The following is a 17,811-nucleotide window of genomic DNA, read 5'->3' as shown; positions in this document are numbered from 1 at the left end:
ATTGTTTTTACCAGGCCATTGGATGTTTTGAGTCATTGAGATGAGAGTATTCAAAAAGGTGTCCTGAAAGAACCATCTAACCCCTTGCTACTCAAAATGCGGTTAATGGCCCGGTAGCGTCCCAACACCTGTATCATTAGAAACCCTGACATCATAGTCTGCATTTTAACATGACCCCCAAGGGATTCCTACCACATGCGAGTTTGAGAAACACTGCTCTAATGCATCATATAGTTGGCCTTTCTATATTATAATTAACTTTGGCACTATTCCCCTAAAATACTATTGGGAGAGACTTACTAGGAAAGCACAATCGCAGAAACTTTTCCCGCCTTGGTCAAGATATTATTGTCCCTTCCTGCCCTCCCCTCCAGGATCTTAGTGTTGCAGAATGAGAAGTTACATAAATTAGGAACGTAACTGTTTGTATGTGGTCATGAATTAGAAGTATACAATTTTCTCACATCAAAAGGCATTAACCTAAAAACGGAAGAGCAATTTATCTTGAATAATAAATTTTATGCAAACATGTGGAACTAGTTCCTTAAAAGCTCTGGTTATTTTTGACATTCTGCAGGAGACTTGAAAGTCCACAGTTTCTGCTCTGCCTGGATTATTGATACCTTCTGTTACAATGCAAGCAGGAACCATCAAGTTTGTGTCNCCTCCAGTGCCGTCCATGTTATGCAATGACAATCTAATAAAGCTCCAGTAATTTGGCCTAAGGATGGACTAAATTATATGCTTCGGTATTTTTAGGAACAGAACTTGTTACTTGAAAGAATTTCTTTAAAGTGCATATAGATAGATCAATAAATTATTATTTTAAAAGGCTATCCAGTACAGTAGTTCCCACCTTTAACGTACATGGTATGACCTGGGGAAAGCTGTTGAAAGATGGAGGTTATGATTCAGCAGGACAGGATCTGGGCCAGAGAATATGCATTTCTAAGAAACTTCCAGGTGAAGTCAGTGCTTCAGGTCCTCAGACCTAACAGACTTGCTATATCATCATTAATGGTTCTTAAATTTTAATCACTGGGAGAGTGATCAACTGGGGAATTTTTTTAATCTATGATGCCCAGACTACCCACTCCCAGACAAATTCGATTAGAATCTTTGGGGGTGAGAGCTAGGCATCAGTGGTTTGTTTTTTTTTTTTTTAAGATTTTATTTATTTATTCGACAGAGACAGAGACAGCCAGCAAGAGAGGGAACACAAGCAGGGGGAGTAGGAGAGGAAGAAGCAGGCTCATAGCGGAAGAGCCTGATGTGGGGCTCGATCCCAGAACGCTGGGATCACGCCCTGAGCCAAAGGCTGACGCTTAACCTCTGTGCCACCCAGGCGCCCCATCAGTGGTTTTTAAACCTACCGAAGCAATAATGATATCTAGGCAAGATTGGAAATCACTGTAAATCCATGATTCTCCAAGTGGGGTCCCCATACCAGCAGCAGCAGCACTTGGGAGCCAGATACAAATGCTGACTCTCAGGCTCCACCCCAGACCTACTTAGTATCTACACTTGAAGATCCCCAGGTGATACGGTTGCACGTTTAAAGTTCGAGAAGCACAGCAGCAACATGATCTCAACTCTTGTATCTCTTGGCTTTTTACGGATCTACACCCTTTCCAAATGTGTGTAGAGAACCTCACGGATCAAGTTCCAGCTGAGAAGAGCAATCCACAAGCATCCCCAGCTGTTTTAATATCTCTGTGATTAGCGGCACTGTCCAGCATAACTTTTCTGAAAGAATAGAAATGTTTTATATCTGGGCTCTTCAATAAGTAGCCAACAGCCACATATGGCAACTGAGCATATGAATTATGACTAATATGACTGAAAAACTTTTCATTTCATTTTAATTGATTCAAATTTAAATAACCTCATGTGGTTATTGGCTCCCCTATTGAACGGAGCAGCTCGAGTAATCATCCTTCCTGTTGCTCAACCCTTATTCAAATTCCCAGGTTGAACACAGGCCCCTCCTGCTCAGTTTTTGTATGTATTAATCCCCAGTGAATGCATCAGGATGAAAAACATCTGCCTTGCCACCTCATTTACATAATAAGTAACATTATGCTTTTTATTTTGAATGAGAGGAGTTTAACTTGAATTAAATGCCACCAAAAGTTGTCAAAACCTTTTTCATAGTATTCATAATTACGTAGCTTTAATTTTACAGCCTTTTCAAACGTCAGCACACATGGGGTGCATTTGGAACTGCCTTAAGAAAAGGAGACAAAAGAGCGCAAATAGATTCTGGGTAGAAGACACATGAAGATACCCCCTCCCTCAATATCTTATTGGCGCATAATGGAAAGTTGCATAAATTAAGAGTGGATGTCTGTTGAAAATAAATATCAAAACTTGAGGATTCCTCTCAAAATGGAAGATGAGATACAAAACAAAGGAGGAGGGACCAAGGAGCCGAGGTGACAGAAGAGAGTAAAGGAAATTCAAAGTAGAAATGCACTCCACAATTACCCAGAATGTAAATATCTAATCTGTGGAATGGGACAGGATAGGAGGGAAGGGGGCTTGGGCATGGAGGGAGGAGAGTATGAAACAAAAGTACTCATTATCTGAAGATGGGCACCAGCATCCTGGGTCTTCCCTTCTCCAGGATGAGAACAGCAAGCAGCAGCCACGGTTAGTTCCATCAGCCCTGCCGACTGGCTATCAAGTGCACGCCACGCATCGTCCCCCGCGACCCTCCCAACAAGCCCGTGAGGTGGGTACGATCAGGAAAGAGATTATTCAGAGGACATCAGTTTAAATGACACATCTCAGAATAAAAAAGCAAATCCCTACCTGAGAGGGAAGAGGACAGTGTTCAAATAAAGCGAGCCCTTTCTTTTGAAAAGGTCATGTGTCATTTCCAAGCTGCATTAACCACAATGTAGCCTATAAAAGGAGGCTAGCACTAGGAAAATATTTCATCGTCATCATATTCATATTTCATCAGGGTCTCTGCCTTGCCCAGCTGCTGATTTGGTACTGTGTGATCCAAGATTATGCCCACAAAGAAATGTGTAGCTAAGGGCAACAGCCTCACTTCTGAGGACGGTCACTTCATAGCAACTGCCACCAATAAATAGACTGCCGTTGTCCTCAGAAAAGAAACTCCAAGGGACTTCAGACAATATGATTTCAGGAGGTTGGCCGCCAACTCGGAGGCCATTCAGAACTCATTTTGACTCTCATGCAGGCGTCTTCAGATGCCCTCCACCAGACTCCTTTTCTGCTGAAAGTGAAGGCAAGATTCTTTATAATGCATATCAATCCACCTCAGAAGGGACAAGGCAGAGTAACCCTAAAAGAAAAAGAAAATATTTCCTCCCTTCCCCCATTGGACGACAAAGGCCAAACCCCGTTCTATGTTTATACCACTTTGCTGATAGCCCATGTCTAACAAGGCAGCTGATTAAAAATTAAGCCACATGCTTTAATCCTTGTTGTAGGCGATGTTTGGAGGAGTCTGCCACCCTTCACTTGTTTAGACATACACATGTTTCTTGGCTAAAGTTAGAGGTGTCGTTGATAGACATAAGGACTCCAGGGATTCTGAACTTTAATTTCTGGGTCACCTGAAAATATTCCAGAGCATTGCAGCTTTGAGAGCAGTCATGTTCTGCCCTGGCAATATTAGAGCCAGTCTGCCTAGTGAGAGCGCCTCTTTGGCTCCCTGTATCTTGTATAGATTGCCAGCTTTGCTGAGCTTTGCTGAGCTGGTCCTAGACTTCATTAGGGCCAAAATACCACCTTTGTTACTGATAAGGAGCAGCTTGGAGGAGATGGCTTGCATCTGTAGGCAAAGGATCTTCCTATTTCCTAACCCCCCATCAGGCAGACGGATCCACTCAGTCACAGTCTTGCGGGGTTATTGCAAGTTTTCCTTGCGTGCACCTTGCAGCCACTAGCTCCCAGAAGGTATAAGGAAGAGGCCAGTGAGCTCAGTTCATTTTTCCCAAATTCACCAGGCAGTTAAGATACCTCTCCTAGGACAGAGAGTAAAAAGGGAAGACGTTAGGAGTGTCTTGAACTCCCTACATAAAGAAACATCAGAAGTAGGGAAAACGTGGTAAGCCCCCCCAAACAAATTCTGCTTCATTATCCGCCCCAGGCCCTATGTCCCCTGTCCCAGTCCTCCTCGCTGCCTGGTACCTCCTGTGGTGGGTGGGAATTCTGGGAGCCCGCCCTGGACAGCTCCATTTCCTGCCTCTTGGATCCACTCATGGGTCCCGTATGGTCACCAGGCCATGACCCGCCCTACCAGTCACACTCCCCTCAATTGTGGGAACTAACTTATTGGGTCTTGGATGTGGTTGGTCAGAATTAACATTCCTCATACAAAGCTGTCAAGAATTAAACTCCTGACCTGGCTCTCATTAGCATCATGCTAGAATCAACTGAACAAACCAGACATTTTGCAGAGGGGTAAACCTTGCAGACGTGCCGCTCCAGCAAGCGCCTTTTATCTTACAAGTGCCTAATAAATATTACATTTTCATAATTTGGCTTTTTACACCAGAAATTATCTTTCATTCCCTTGTGTAGTATATTTTAGAAGACCCACCTAATGCAGTGCCTTGCACATGGTGGGACTAAATAAATGTTTGAGAATGAATATTAAAGACCTTTTATGTGATGGCTCAGAAATGACTTTGCATCTCATCTTGGAAAATTCAGTCTTCAAAAAAGTAAAACAAGAACAGGCTATTTGGAAACTAGGTTTTCACCATGGACTTACTGTGGTCCCATGTTTGTATCAATGTCACTGAATTATTGCAGGAAGGTAAATAACCGTAACTTTGCTCAAGTACCTTGTCTGAGCCTCCATTCCCTTTTTTATTAATTGAGGGACCTATCATTACTTTCAGCTCAAAGATCTGAGATAACAATAGCAGATATTTTCTGACAAGTTAAGTATACACTGAAAGCAACCAATAATCAAGTGAGGGTGGGACACCCTCTGTAGTTTGAAACAATGTGCTTTCACTTTCATCTATTGAATAACAGCTCTATTTCTGGATATGGCCATTGGTCTCCTGGTCATTCTGTCCTTATCTCTACATTGTGCTTTTCATTTTGGAAGCAGAATATAAGCAACATGTACAACTATAGTCATAATTAGGCAAGACATTTTGGAAAACCAAGAATCTAAATATAAATATGAAACAGGAAACAAGCTACAGAGACAGCCATAAATATAATAAATGAGTTCCTAGGGAAAACCGATAGAGTGTGGTGATGAGTTGTAAGATTCACCTGGATGTATTTTTAAAGCAAAGGACCACTCTAGTGGGGAAACTGAAATTTGAATGGGGAAACTGAAATTTGAATGGGGAATATATACCTTTTTACTAGAAAAGTATTCTCATGTTCTGTAGGAGTAACATATACATGCTTATGAATTAAGGCGTAAGTAAGCAACTGTTTGCTTCATCTCACTACTCCTTCGGCACGCAGGCTTCCAGGCTCTGCTCTGTTTACCCCACTGTCTTACGTCACTGGTCACCTCCCCCTCCCCGCTGCCGAAATCAGTACCTTTCCAGCCCTTGATCTTAGCCGGCCTTCTGTCTCAAATTTCACTCCGACCTTCTCAAGAAGCTACTTGGTCTTGATTCCCTCCTCAGCCTCTGACTATCCCCTACTGTCTTTCTTCCTCTTCTTTACTTATCTCCAAATGACCTGCCCTAGTCCACGTATACTCTTTCTTCACAGAACTTCAACTTGCTCAACTTGGAGACATAGGGCTCCCTGTCACCACCAGAGAGACGAAGCCGAGCATTAGACATTTACTGATGGCATCTCTTTAATTATACTAACAGCTCTCTGCAGCAGCCATCGCTAATCCTATTGGATGCACAAGGAAAGGAGGTTCTGCCAGTCCGGGAAACAGGCCTAAAGCCTGCTTCTGGTAGTAGCGGCATCAGATCTTTGAACCCAGGCCTGGCTGGCTTCAATGGCATGCTCCTTCACCACCTGTGTCTATCAGTGATCTCTTGCTGTGTAATAGACCACCCCAGAAGTCAGCGCCTAGAACAATAATAACCATTTCTGTCGCGTACGCGTCCACATTGTGCATGGAGCCGGGTGGGCAGGCCACGCCGCGGCTCCGTCCAAGATGGCTGGCGCTCCATCCAAGATGGCTGGCGCTCCGTCCAAGATGGCTGGCGCTAGTCTGGGAGCTCAGCGCCCCCCCTCCACTACACATGGGCCTCACCGAACACTCCTTGGGCTTTTTCACAGCATGGTGGCTGGGTTCCCAAAGAGAACCTACTAAAGGGAGGCAGAGGTACAAGATGTTTTCATGACTTAGCCACGGTAGGGTCATTTCTGTTATACTGGCAATGGCGGCGAACACAAAGCCCCGCCCACGTTCAAGGGGAGGTGACATAGACTCCGCTTCCTGATGGGGAAAGAGGAAGGTACCAGAAGAGCCTGTAGAACAGGAGGAAAGGCTGTCACCGCCATCTGTGGAGAAAACAAGCTGCCACAGCCTGGTTCATCCACTCTAAAGAGGACTTTCAAATCTTTACCTCCAAGCCCTGACATCTCTTCTGAAGCCAGTTCCCCAGTTCTGGTTGTCTATTCAAGTTTTTCAAACACCGAATTCACTTTAAATCCAAGCATCCTCCCTTCCAGTCTCCAATGCTGAACAGCTCACTTGGCGGCTCTTACTCCTCCTGTCCTTGTGGCCCCACATTCTGTTGCTCTAACCTGTCAGTCCTTCTTCATCAGGTAGTTTATTCATTCTTGCAAAAACATTTATCGAGCACCTACTATATAACCGGCCCTGCATTGGTTATTGTTAGTTATTTGTGATAAAGATACAGTAGTACACACACATACATAAATATGTATGAAACATTATATATATATATATATAAACATGCATTCTGTCTTTGCTTTCAAGTGGTTTATAGGTTTTTGCAGAAAGAATAGACGAAGCAACAAAAAGTTACAACTGTTATAAGCATGATGTTCCAAGTAGACCGCAGAGTGTGGAGGTTACAAGGAAAAGGAACTCTGTCCTAGATTTGGGTGAGTGAAGGAAGAAGGCAGTGAGTTTAACGGAATAGTAGGAGTTTTAGTCCATCAGAGCTCACACTTTACAAACAGATAAATATATAAATAAATTTCGTATCATTAAATATTTATAATTATCATATATTTTATAATTTTATATTTATAAATTTAAAAATATTTTATATCTTTACATAAACATATTTTTATATATTTTTAAAACTATTTTTATATTTTTATGTAAATAAATAAATATATGTGCATATAGTTTATGTATATGTATATATTTATATATAAACTAAATAGAATGCCAGTTAGCTCAGGATGACTATCGGTTGGTCTGCCAAGAGACAGTCTCTGAAATATTGAATAATACCCACAACCAAACCTCTGTACAAATATATTTCTCCATAGACTCTTTTTGAATGTGTCTAACCTGCGGCAGGTAAATTAATTTAGTTGGGATTAACCAATATCACTGAGCACTGTAATGTTTGAAAGTCAATGTAGAGAGATTTTTTTTAAGTCTTTACAGGAATTTGAGAGCTTTTTAAATGACAAGGGAAGAAATCTTGCACTGTGTGCTGGTGTTTGGCCAGCTTGTGTTCAAACGTCTTCCTCCTTTGTGTCCCCTGCTCCGCTCTGCGTCCCCTGCTCCGCTCTGCGTCCCCAGGAACTGCATTTCTTGGCTCCCTTGCTAACTTGTCTCTGGTTTGTTGAAGTCTGGGGGGTCACTGGTAGAAAGCAGGGGGTACAAGGAGGGGAGAAACTGCGGGGTTTCTTCCATCTCTGCCTCAGCTGCATTCAGCAGCAGCACCCTCTGTGATTCTCATTCCCACCATATAACCCCAGATTCTGGGATTAGGTAATACGTTCTCTTCCCCCGGAGGCTTTCAGCCCTTAGGCTGGGACCAACCTCTTGATCCCATGAGCCTCTGGGGCTCCCACCATCCTCCGCTGCTATGTGTGATCAGCTCTATCACAATGTCTTCCATTGAAAGATTAGAGGGGCATCTGGCTTCCTGATTGGACCCTGACCAATATACCCAGCTAGCTCATTTTTATAAGTTATTTTTAATTAGTATACAACACACATAAAATTTGCCAGCATAACCGTATTGAGGCATGTAGCTCAGCGACACTAATACATGCATGGTGCACCCCATCACCACCGTCCATCTCTAGAGTTCTGCTCCTTTGCAAAACTAAAACTCTGTACCCATTAAGCAACTCCTCATTCTCCCCCATCCTAGCCCCTGGCAACCACCGTTCTACCCTGTCTGTGAATTTGACTGCTCTAGGTACCTCATGGAAGTAGAATCACCCTTTTCTGACTAGTCTATTTCCCTTAACGTAATGTTCATAATGGTTCATTATTTGCAGCATGTGTCAAATGTCCTTCCTTCTTAAGAATAAATAAATAACATGCCTTTGTGCATATATACCAAATTTTGTTTACCCACTCATCTGCTGATGGACCCTTAGCTATTAGAAATAATGCTGCTAGCGACATGAGTCCCTGATTTGAGTCCCTGATTGCAGTTCTTTGGGGCATATACCTGGAACCGGGATTTCTGAATCATACGGTAATTCTATTTTTAATTGTTTGAAGAATGACCAGATCATTTTTTTCTGGTGGCTGCCCCATGTACATTCTTACCCACCGCACACAAGTGTTCTACTTTCTCCACATCCTTGCCCATTCTTTATATTTTCTGTCTTTTTTATAATAACCACCTTAATGGGTATGCAGTGGCATCTCATTATGGTTCTTAGCTCATTTTAATACCAGAACAGTTGGCTTTGGGTGGCAAAGATCCTTGACTCGATCTTGTCTTCTGGTCATATGGTAAGTGAGAAGCAAGATTTCTGGCATTAAGCTCATTGCTGTTCTATGTTGCCATGAGAAGTTTCAGTAAGAGCCTTACCAGTGCCCAGCAGTTGAGGCCCCGTGAAGATTTCGGAGTAAGACCGCTCTTCTTCAAATCCCACCTCAACCACTCTATGACCTTGGACAAGTCAGCACACCTCTCTCTGATCTCAGGGGGTTTTTTTGTCATTACATTGGAAATAATAACCTCTGCCTTGCACAGCTAGAAGAATTATATTTTCTCTACATATTTACTTATATTCCAGATTCTTAGTTTTAAATATTTGATGCTTCCTATCTTGCTAGCTTGTTTATATAGTTAAAACCTCATATGCTTTTGTTGACACAGTATCAATAAAAAGAACTGAAAATGTCTACATGTTGCTCTCCCTGGTGGCTAAGATTCAGAGAGGTGATTAATTAAAAGTATAAGTCCCTGGGGTCTGATCATATTATTTCAAATCCAAACTCCACCACCAGTAAATGTGTGACTTTGAAAAGTTACCTAAATTATTAAATGTCTCTGAGCCTCAGTTTCCCTATCTGTGAAATAGGTATAATAACCATTCCTGTATCTTTGGGTTGTTGTGGGGATTAAATGATAAAATTACCTTAAACTCTTATGGATCACATTTATAAATATGCATTAAGGATTATTAGATTCTATTTTAATTGCAAATTTAAAATGCTAATGGATCCACTCTTGAAAGATCCATTCACTGAAACTTATATATTTCATAGAGGAAATTCTAGTTGGGATATATTAGGACACATTGGTAAAGAATGCTGCTGACTCCATTTGCAACCCTCACCTGCCTTTCCCAAACTCCAGGGTGCATAGGAACTTCATACCAAGTTAGGTAATCTACTGTGTAGGTGGGACAAACTCTAGGGACCTAGTCTTCCCTCAGTATACTTAAATGGTAGAACTCCCCAGCACTGTGCTTTCAGTGTAGTTCAGGAAGTCAGAAGTCTAGCTTTTGATCAACAACCCAAAATGAGGCCAACCAGGGTCTTCTCATGAGGGCAGCACTTTTGCTCAACCATAGTCCAAAGTTCTCAGGAGTGTATAATGAGCCTGACTCATTCACTTCTTCCTCAAGTGAGAAAATAAAGCACAATATCTACCTCATTCATTCATCCATTCATTTCACAAACCCTTCTTGAGGACTTCCGCCAGGCACTAACAAAAATATCAGAAATGCAAGACACAGCTCTCGCCCTCCAACAGATCAGGAGACTGACAATCAGCACAAGGTGCGATGGGAACCCACTGGCATCTAACTTAGTCTGAGGGGTCTGGGAGGAGGCGATGGCTGGGCTGAATCTGGAAGGATGAGGAGATGTTAACAAAGAGGAATAAAAAGGAGGGAGTGTGCTCTTGCAGGAAGAGAGAACGATGGGTACGGAAGCATGGAGGATGGAGAGTAATGTGACCTGTTGGGGGGAGCCTCAAGTGTGTAAAAGAGAAATGAGAGGCTGATGCAGAAGTGGGCTGGATCCCGATCACGAAGGCATTTCTATGTCACAGCAAGAAGTTCAGATATGAGACCATGCATACTATGGGGGGATGGTTGTGGTATTTTAAGTTGGAAATAAGAAAAGGGAGGGAATGTCTATAACAACTCTATGGAGAAGAGTAAGCCTAGAAGTCAACTTACCAACTAGGGCACCATAGCAGTAATAGAAGCAAGAAGTAAGATTTCTAGTAAGTAAGTCAGCTGCCACAGAAAGGCAGAGAAAGCACTGCATTCTAAATTGGAATTAGAAAGATGATCAACAGGACTGGGTGAGTCATTGCATGTACCTGTTGCTTCTAAATTAAGAGTTCTGATTATTGAGCAAACTATAAATATCCTCTGACCGCATGCAAGTACGTCAAACAAGTTTCCAAAAAATGGCCAAAGTGAGAGCAAAATCTGTGTGCCATGTAGTTGTCAGATTTCAACCAAGGCTGACATATTTTAGCATCAGCTATACTCTCGAATTGCAGAGGCCAACAAATTCTGTGGAATTATTGCTGAGGAGAAAAGAGAAAAAGCCCATACCTTCAATGTGGTGTAAATATTTGCTTCTATGTTTACAGTGTTACTCATTCTGAAGGTTCCCTTGAGTCTTTAGTCATGAAACTAAGAAGTATATGCTTTTCTGTGTCAAACCTCAAACATCCAAAGACTCTATATTCTATTGTCTCCAAGCAACTCTCCACTTAACCATATCCAACCAACAAGAATCCGTTGGTTCTATTTTCAAAGATCTCCGAGTGAATATGGTCCTCAATGTCCTTGAGCAACCCAATCAGTTCTTAAGATCCTTCCCATGATAAAAACCTTCCCCACAATGACTGTAACTCTCCCCTTAGTCAAGTAAGACTCTTTCTCATGCTCTTTGGAGAGCGCTGATGGATAGCTGTTGTACCAAAGGCATAGACTTGCATTTGACTGGATCTTATAAGTGGAAATGACTTCTTCCTCAGAGATCAATACAAGGCGAACGACACCAAATATAATTTGCTGAAAATTACACTTCTCAGGTTCTAAAGTTAATCACTCACCACTTAGAAATAAATGAATTTTGTTTTACAGTGGAAGGAATAACAACCCTGAACACCATTTCCAGAACTAGCCTTATCTTCAACATTTTCTTTCCTCATAGTTTGCATATATATTTAGAACATGGCAAAAAAAAAAAAAAAAAGGAACAAGCAACCATTTTGGAGTATATAATTGAAAGACACTCACTATTACAAGATATAATTATCATATATTTTACAGTAAATTCCTATGTCTAAAAAAGTCTTAGTAAGCTGAATAACGGGCTCCTTCCATGGCTAAGCACTGGTCACATTTTAAGAGGGCTAGACAATGGGTATTAGATGACTGGAGTCCAGAGTTGGAATCTAGTGGAAAAAAAGGGGGGGGGATCAATAGTGAAATGTAGGCTCAATTCAAGGCTATAACCAGAAAAAAAGTAACAAGCTATTTGTTTCAGTAAAGATGGGCCCATAGAAACTTGATTTCATTCTATTCTCTTGGATCTGTCTCTCTCTGCTGTATAAGCTTTGTCCTCTGGCTAGCTCCACACGTATTAGACTAAATTACGTCACATACCTTCCCATGAACTAATCACCATGGCCAACATAATAAGATAGTCTAACTGATGCAAGCCAGTCATGTCCTGTCCCTGAATCTGTGTGTGTGCGTGTGTGTGGGTAGGTGGGTGTAGAGGGGGTGGTCAGTGTCACCACATCGCATGTCTGCCACAACAGAAAAGGGATGGGACAGATGCTAGAGAGGCATTAGTGCCCACTGACGTGTCTGCTGAATCAGTTATCAATGAGAGCAGGAGGATGAAGTCAGAGAAAAAGAAAGCAAAAGAACTTGAGAACCAAACCATCATGGCACCAGCAGCAGACTCAATTCACGGGCACAAGAGAGCCCCACACTGACGCAAACCAGCCTCAGATGGTAGGCTGATTATATTCCTGCTGCTGTAGTCACTAAGAATAACTCCTTAGGATTAAAGCCAAGACGGACATTCATGGCAGTCACTTCCTGATTTTAATTATTAAGAAAAGAACAATGATGGTTATAATGCCAGATAGCTCATGGCAGTAAATCACTGCTCTGGCATAGAAAAAGAGGCATTCATTCTTTCAAGCAACTAATGGACTATTTAGTAAATGCTCTTAAGGACAAAGTAGAACTCGGAAACGCTAAACATTTCATTAAATAAAACAACTTGTTTCCTAAGAACTGCACTATGTGCAGTGACAAGATGTTCTAGGACTGACTGGGTCCTTTGATAGGAACAAGAAGTTTACATGCCAGTGTTGAATAGGGAAGGGGGAAGGACTGAAGCTTCCAAGCAAGTGCGCTTTACAATTACCAAGATCTGAGTGCAAATACCACTTGTTTTATTTTATTTATATCAAGAAATCCTGCCTAAGAACAAATCAATTAGTAAATAACTTGCACAGTCCTTGCAAGTGGTAAGTACTCAATAAATGTTCATTGAAATAAAGTATTTATTGAGTGCCTCGTAAGTACTGTGACAGACACTGATGACAGTTTAGAAGACCCTGTACATATCCCTGGACACTCACCAGTCCCCACTACATGGATGGCTTCTCATCACAAGCATCTGAGGCTCTGCTTGAGGGATGTACTTAGTCCTTACACGGGGTAGGCTGGGAGCTACTGGGAAGTTACTGGCCCTGGGAGCAGCTCTCAACCAATGGTGGGTAGTGATGGGTGGATAAATGCCCCAGCTTCTCAGTCTCTCAGGTCTGACAGCTCTGAGGCATGTCCGATGCTGGTGTCCTGACTAGGAATGAGCCTCAATTGCCTACGGCACTACCCTTTTCATTGATATACACTTACTTCATCAGTCACCTTCTCTCTCTTTTCTTGCTTCCCCGTTCCATGCCAGTGCTTCCTGGGATCACCTGCTAAATAAACCAGCCCTCTTCCTTGCAACCTTGTCTCATGAGCAGCTTCTGGAAGAATACAGCCTATGACGGTAGTCCTCTTAATAGCCATCCCCCCTTTTCTCCTGGTTATCAGAACCCTAATATTTTGAGTAGAGGCAGTAAGCCTAGGTCCAGGATACGGATTGTTGTTGGGATACACGAAACATGGCAATCCCATTTTCTGTTTTCCTAGCCAATGTTGCAACTGCAAAAGGATAGCATGATCAAGTTAGCCAGCGAGATATAAGCATAAAGTTAATGGAAGTTGTCTGGAGAGGGTGCTGTCCTCCTGATAACAAGTAACAGATTGCAATTGCTCTCTTCTTGCCTTAAATGCTATTATGGTGCCCCTTGGCATCTGCTACAGCAAAGAGATCCATAGCAAAGACTTTGCGGCTGCCCCCCATCACTGACCCACGGAACCACCAAGAGCACTGGGCCACCTCTGAGACCTCTTGTTATAGGAGAAGTTATAACCTTACATGTTTAAATCTTTGTTATTCAATTTTCTGTTAACATGCAGCTGAAAGCAATCCAAACCAAAACAAATACCTAGGACTATGTTAAGGGTTGAAAGAGATCAAGAGGGTACAACCCATGTCTGTTTCATTGGGGAGTAAAAACTAAGTTATAAGATCATTAGAACCATTTGTATTAACTCTAAGATAATTGATATGACATAATATTTGCTTCAAGCACAGATTCAAGTACTGTGGAGTGTTTGAGCCTAGAGAATCCTTTAGGTCCCTTCCAATTTCAACTTTTTATCATTCTCTTCCTGTATGGAAGGAAAAAGAGTAGTGGAAGGGTCCAGGGAAGAAGAGAAGAAAGAAAGAGACCTTGAAAGGTAGAGATGAGTAGAAATAAAGTGAAATAAAGAGCGCTGCACTCAGAGCCAGGGGCTGGATATATATGCTGTAGAAATAATGCTTACAACTTGAAAGTCTCATAGTAGAAAGCCCTAAACTTGGACGCCCCCAAAATGAGGTGGGGCTGCAGCAGCTGCTGATGAATTTCAGGGTAGACCTGGATGTAACCTTATTAGCTCTTTCCGAAGAGCGTGTTTCCAAAGGAGTGCCTGCTATGACTGGATCCAGATGCTCTTGCTTTTAAACCCTCCAAGGAATCTCAAAATCAGCTCAATGGATAATGACAAAAGTGTTAACTTGTGTTACACCGCTCTCCGAAGATGAGACCAGGATGTCATCAGGTGTGGCAGTAAATGCCAGCTGAAGAGGAAGTGGAAGAGACTGCTGTGGTGAAATTCACGGACACTGAGCCCTGGAGAGGAGCCCGTTGTCATTACTTGGCATCTATGGCATTCCTTAGCTCTTCCTTCACAAAATCCCGTGAACTAGACTCTTTTTTTTTTTTTTTAATAAAGGAAGGGCCAGAGGGCCAGAGAATAAGTTCCAGGTAACTAAGAATCTTTTCAGCAGTAAGATAAACCAACATTACCATGAGCCTGAAAGCTAGAGTTCTATCGTGGAAAGAAATATATGGTCCCTGCTAATTCTAACCAGGACCACAGACCGTGGATCACAAAGAGAACTAAAACTCAGTGCTGTCTACATTCTACCAAGTGCCAGCACACATGCTACCTTATTCATGCTTCACAAAACCCCTGGAGGTGGAGAAGTCAAAAATTCAATCCCTGGCTTGAGGAGGAGGAAACAGAGGCTCCAGAGGTTAAGCGATCAAGGTCACCTTGCTGGGAAGGGACTGGAATTCGAGACTTCAAATGCAAACTCCCATCATCTGTTCATTACGCCACACTGCCATGTAACTTTCAGCTACATGAAACCAACGTGAGGGCCACTCCGAGTAGGCTTAGAGTACCCAAGATGCAGGCCAACACACCGATACGGAGCTTGTTAGAATCTGCACCGATAAAGTAATTAGTTCACTTACTCATTGAACAATTATTTCTTAAAGGCTGATCGCACACCAAACTACGCTAGGTGCTGTGGATCCTTGGAGAAGAAAAGTGCCTTACATTCCTTTCAAAGACTCTCAGCGTCTTTGAATACTTTCCTCACACCTGAGACACAATGCCTTTCCTAGAAATAGACGTTCGGCTGGCTTTCATATTGGGGCAAGACCAGCCATGGTTTGCCACCTTGGATCATCAAGAACAAGGTGGTCTATAGAAGTGAACAAGATAGCGATGAGAGCGGTCCAGGGATCCAGAGAGAAAGGGTATATATCAGAAGTTCCACAGTAGCACTGTCCAACAGAACTTTTTGGGTGATGGAAATGTCCTATATCTGTGCTGTGCAATCTGGTAGCCACTTGATATGTGGCTTGTATGACTGAGGAACTGAATTTTTTTGAGGAACTGAATTTTTACCTTTGTTTAATTTTAGTGAATTCCTAACCATGTGTACCAAGTGGACAGCACAGTTCTAGAAGCTAACTTGATAGCTGAGGGGCTGGAGCACATCTGGCATCACCGGGTGCCCAGTTGGAAATATATTCCCTTTCCAAAATTCCTCACGGGGAGAGAAGTGTCTTTCTTCAGAAAACAAGCTTGGTAAACTAACTGGGGCCACAGCAAGGCTGCAAGAACATGGCTATTGCAGTAGCTCAAGGTTTCTGAATCTCAGCACTTTTGACACTTTACCCTGGGCAATTCTTCGGTAGGGGTGGGAGCTGTCTTGCTCATTGCAGCATGGTTAGCGGCGTCCCTGGGTTTCACCCGGTCGGTGCCAGTATCATCCCTGGCTGTGGCAACCAAATATGTCTGCAGACATTGCCACATGCCCCCTGGAGATCAAAATTGCTCCTGGTTGAGAACCACGACAGTAGGTCAAGAAACAAAGCCAAGGCCAAGCTGCTCTGCAGGGTGGAATTAGAAAAAGTAGGGTTTGCTCTTGGGAAAGAGGAGGAGAAAACAGACTTGAGGATGAGAAGTGCTGGGAAAAGGAGAACAACCTGAAAGGGGCAAGCATTTGGGGTCCATTAGGTAAAGAACCAGGGAGAGCACCCAGTGGCAGCAGGAAAAAATCAAGAATAAGAAACCTGGCTCTTCAAGTTGGAGTTGTTTTCAATAGTACCATATAAAATCCTCCTTCACATCCTCCCACGCCTGCCCAGTAAAATTTACTATGCTTTACAAATGTTTCTGTGGGTGGGTTTTTGTTGAAATCAAGAAAAAAAGCTAAGATTCATGCTTGGCTTAAATTACAAACCTAAAGCAGGTACCTGGGCAGCTAGGAGGTGATGATGATGGCGATGATGATGGTGATAAAATGAAAGCTTGGATTTGTTGAGCCCTTTTTATAAACCAGGCACCATTCCAAACATACCTTGAAACACATAATTAACTTCTGATGACATGAGCATTATTATTCATTTCACTTTACATATGAGGATATTGAAGCATCCAGAGGTAAACTGCCTGAATCAGCAGGAGTCAATCAAGGAAGCCGAACTCGCATGACTATTGCGGAATAAAGAATTACTAAAGCCAATGAGATCTTCCAGAACTGTGGGAAGACCTAGAGAAGCAAAGGTCTGGAAAAGCGACATCAGAGGACCAGAGGAACATCAGTAACAGTGACCATGGCACAGATGGATGAGAGGACCTAGCAGGCACATCCCACAGTGGGGCTGGGATCACAATGAGGGGGTCGAGTATTTGGTGGTGGGCCTGGGCCGATAGCTAGTCAGTGGCCTGTAGTCCACGAACAGTATGTGGAGTGGGGAAAAGTGGGGCATGCTGGAGTCCACAGGTATCTTTGGGTCTATCTCTCACCACTGTTGTGTCCCTGATGACTTTTATCTCTGCATTATAAATTAAATTAGAATCCTTTAATCAAACAGCTAAAAAATTAACTGAAAAACAGATAATTACACATTTATATAATTAGATGTTCATTCAATCTTATTCATGAGCATAAAAACATGTTCTGGGGTGCCTGGGTGGCTCAGTCATTAGGCGTCTGCCTTCAGCTCAGGTCATGATCCAAGGATCCTGGGATCGAGCCCCACATCAGGCTCCCTACTCAGCGGGAAGCCTATGTCTCCCTCTCTCACTCTCCCTGCTTGCATTCCCTCTCTCGTTGCCTTTCTTTCTCTGTCAAATAAAGAAATAAAATTTAAAAAAACAAAACAAAGCAAAACATGTTCCCTACGGGGGTGCCTGGGTGTTATAGTCGGTGAAACATACTCTTGGTTTTTGATCAGGTCGTGATCTCAGGGTCATAAGATCGAACAGTGTACTGGCCTCCACACTGAGCGTAGAGTCTGTTTGCAGTTCTCTCTCCCCCTCCCTCTGCCCCTTCCGCTCATGCTCCCTCTCTCCAAAATAAATAAATAAATATTTTTTAAAAACCCACAAAAACACGTTCCCTATTATAAACAATTAAAAGAATAGGAAGAAGTTACATAAGTTATAGCAGAGCCATCAAAATTATGTCATTTTAAAGACGAATGA

General features: G+C 42.6%; 1 protein-coding gene across 1 annotated transcript in view; it reads right to left on the bottom strand.

Moving 5' to 3' along the window:
* LOC117802615 (protein enabled homolog) overlaps positions 1-2,841 on the bottom strand; it is a 516,348-nt gene extending 513,507 nt beyond the window's left edge. Inside the window, exon 1 of the mRNA XM_034661831.1 lies at positions 2,815-2,841. The gene's annotated coding sequence lies outside the window, so the exon portion shown is untranslated. The remainder of the gene's footprint in view (positions 1-2,814) is intronic.
* Between the last annotated feature and the right edge of the window lie 14,970 nt (positions 2,842-17,811).

Source organism: Ailuropoda melanoleuca, chromosome 6 (assembly GCF_002007445.2).
Source record: "Ailuropoda melanoleuca isolate Jingjing chromosome 6, ASM200744v2, whole genome shotgun sequence".
Taxonomy (NCBI): domain Eukaryota; kingdom Metazoa; phylum Chordata; class Mammalia; order Carnivora; family Ursidae; genus Ailuropoda; species Ailuropoda melanoleuca.
The sequence above is the reverse complement of the archived record's forward strand: the minus strand, read 5'-3'. Positions and strand labels throughout refer to the sequence as shown.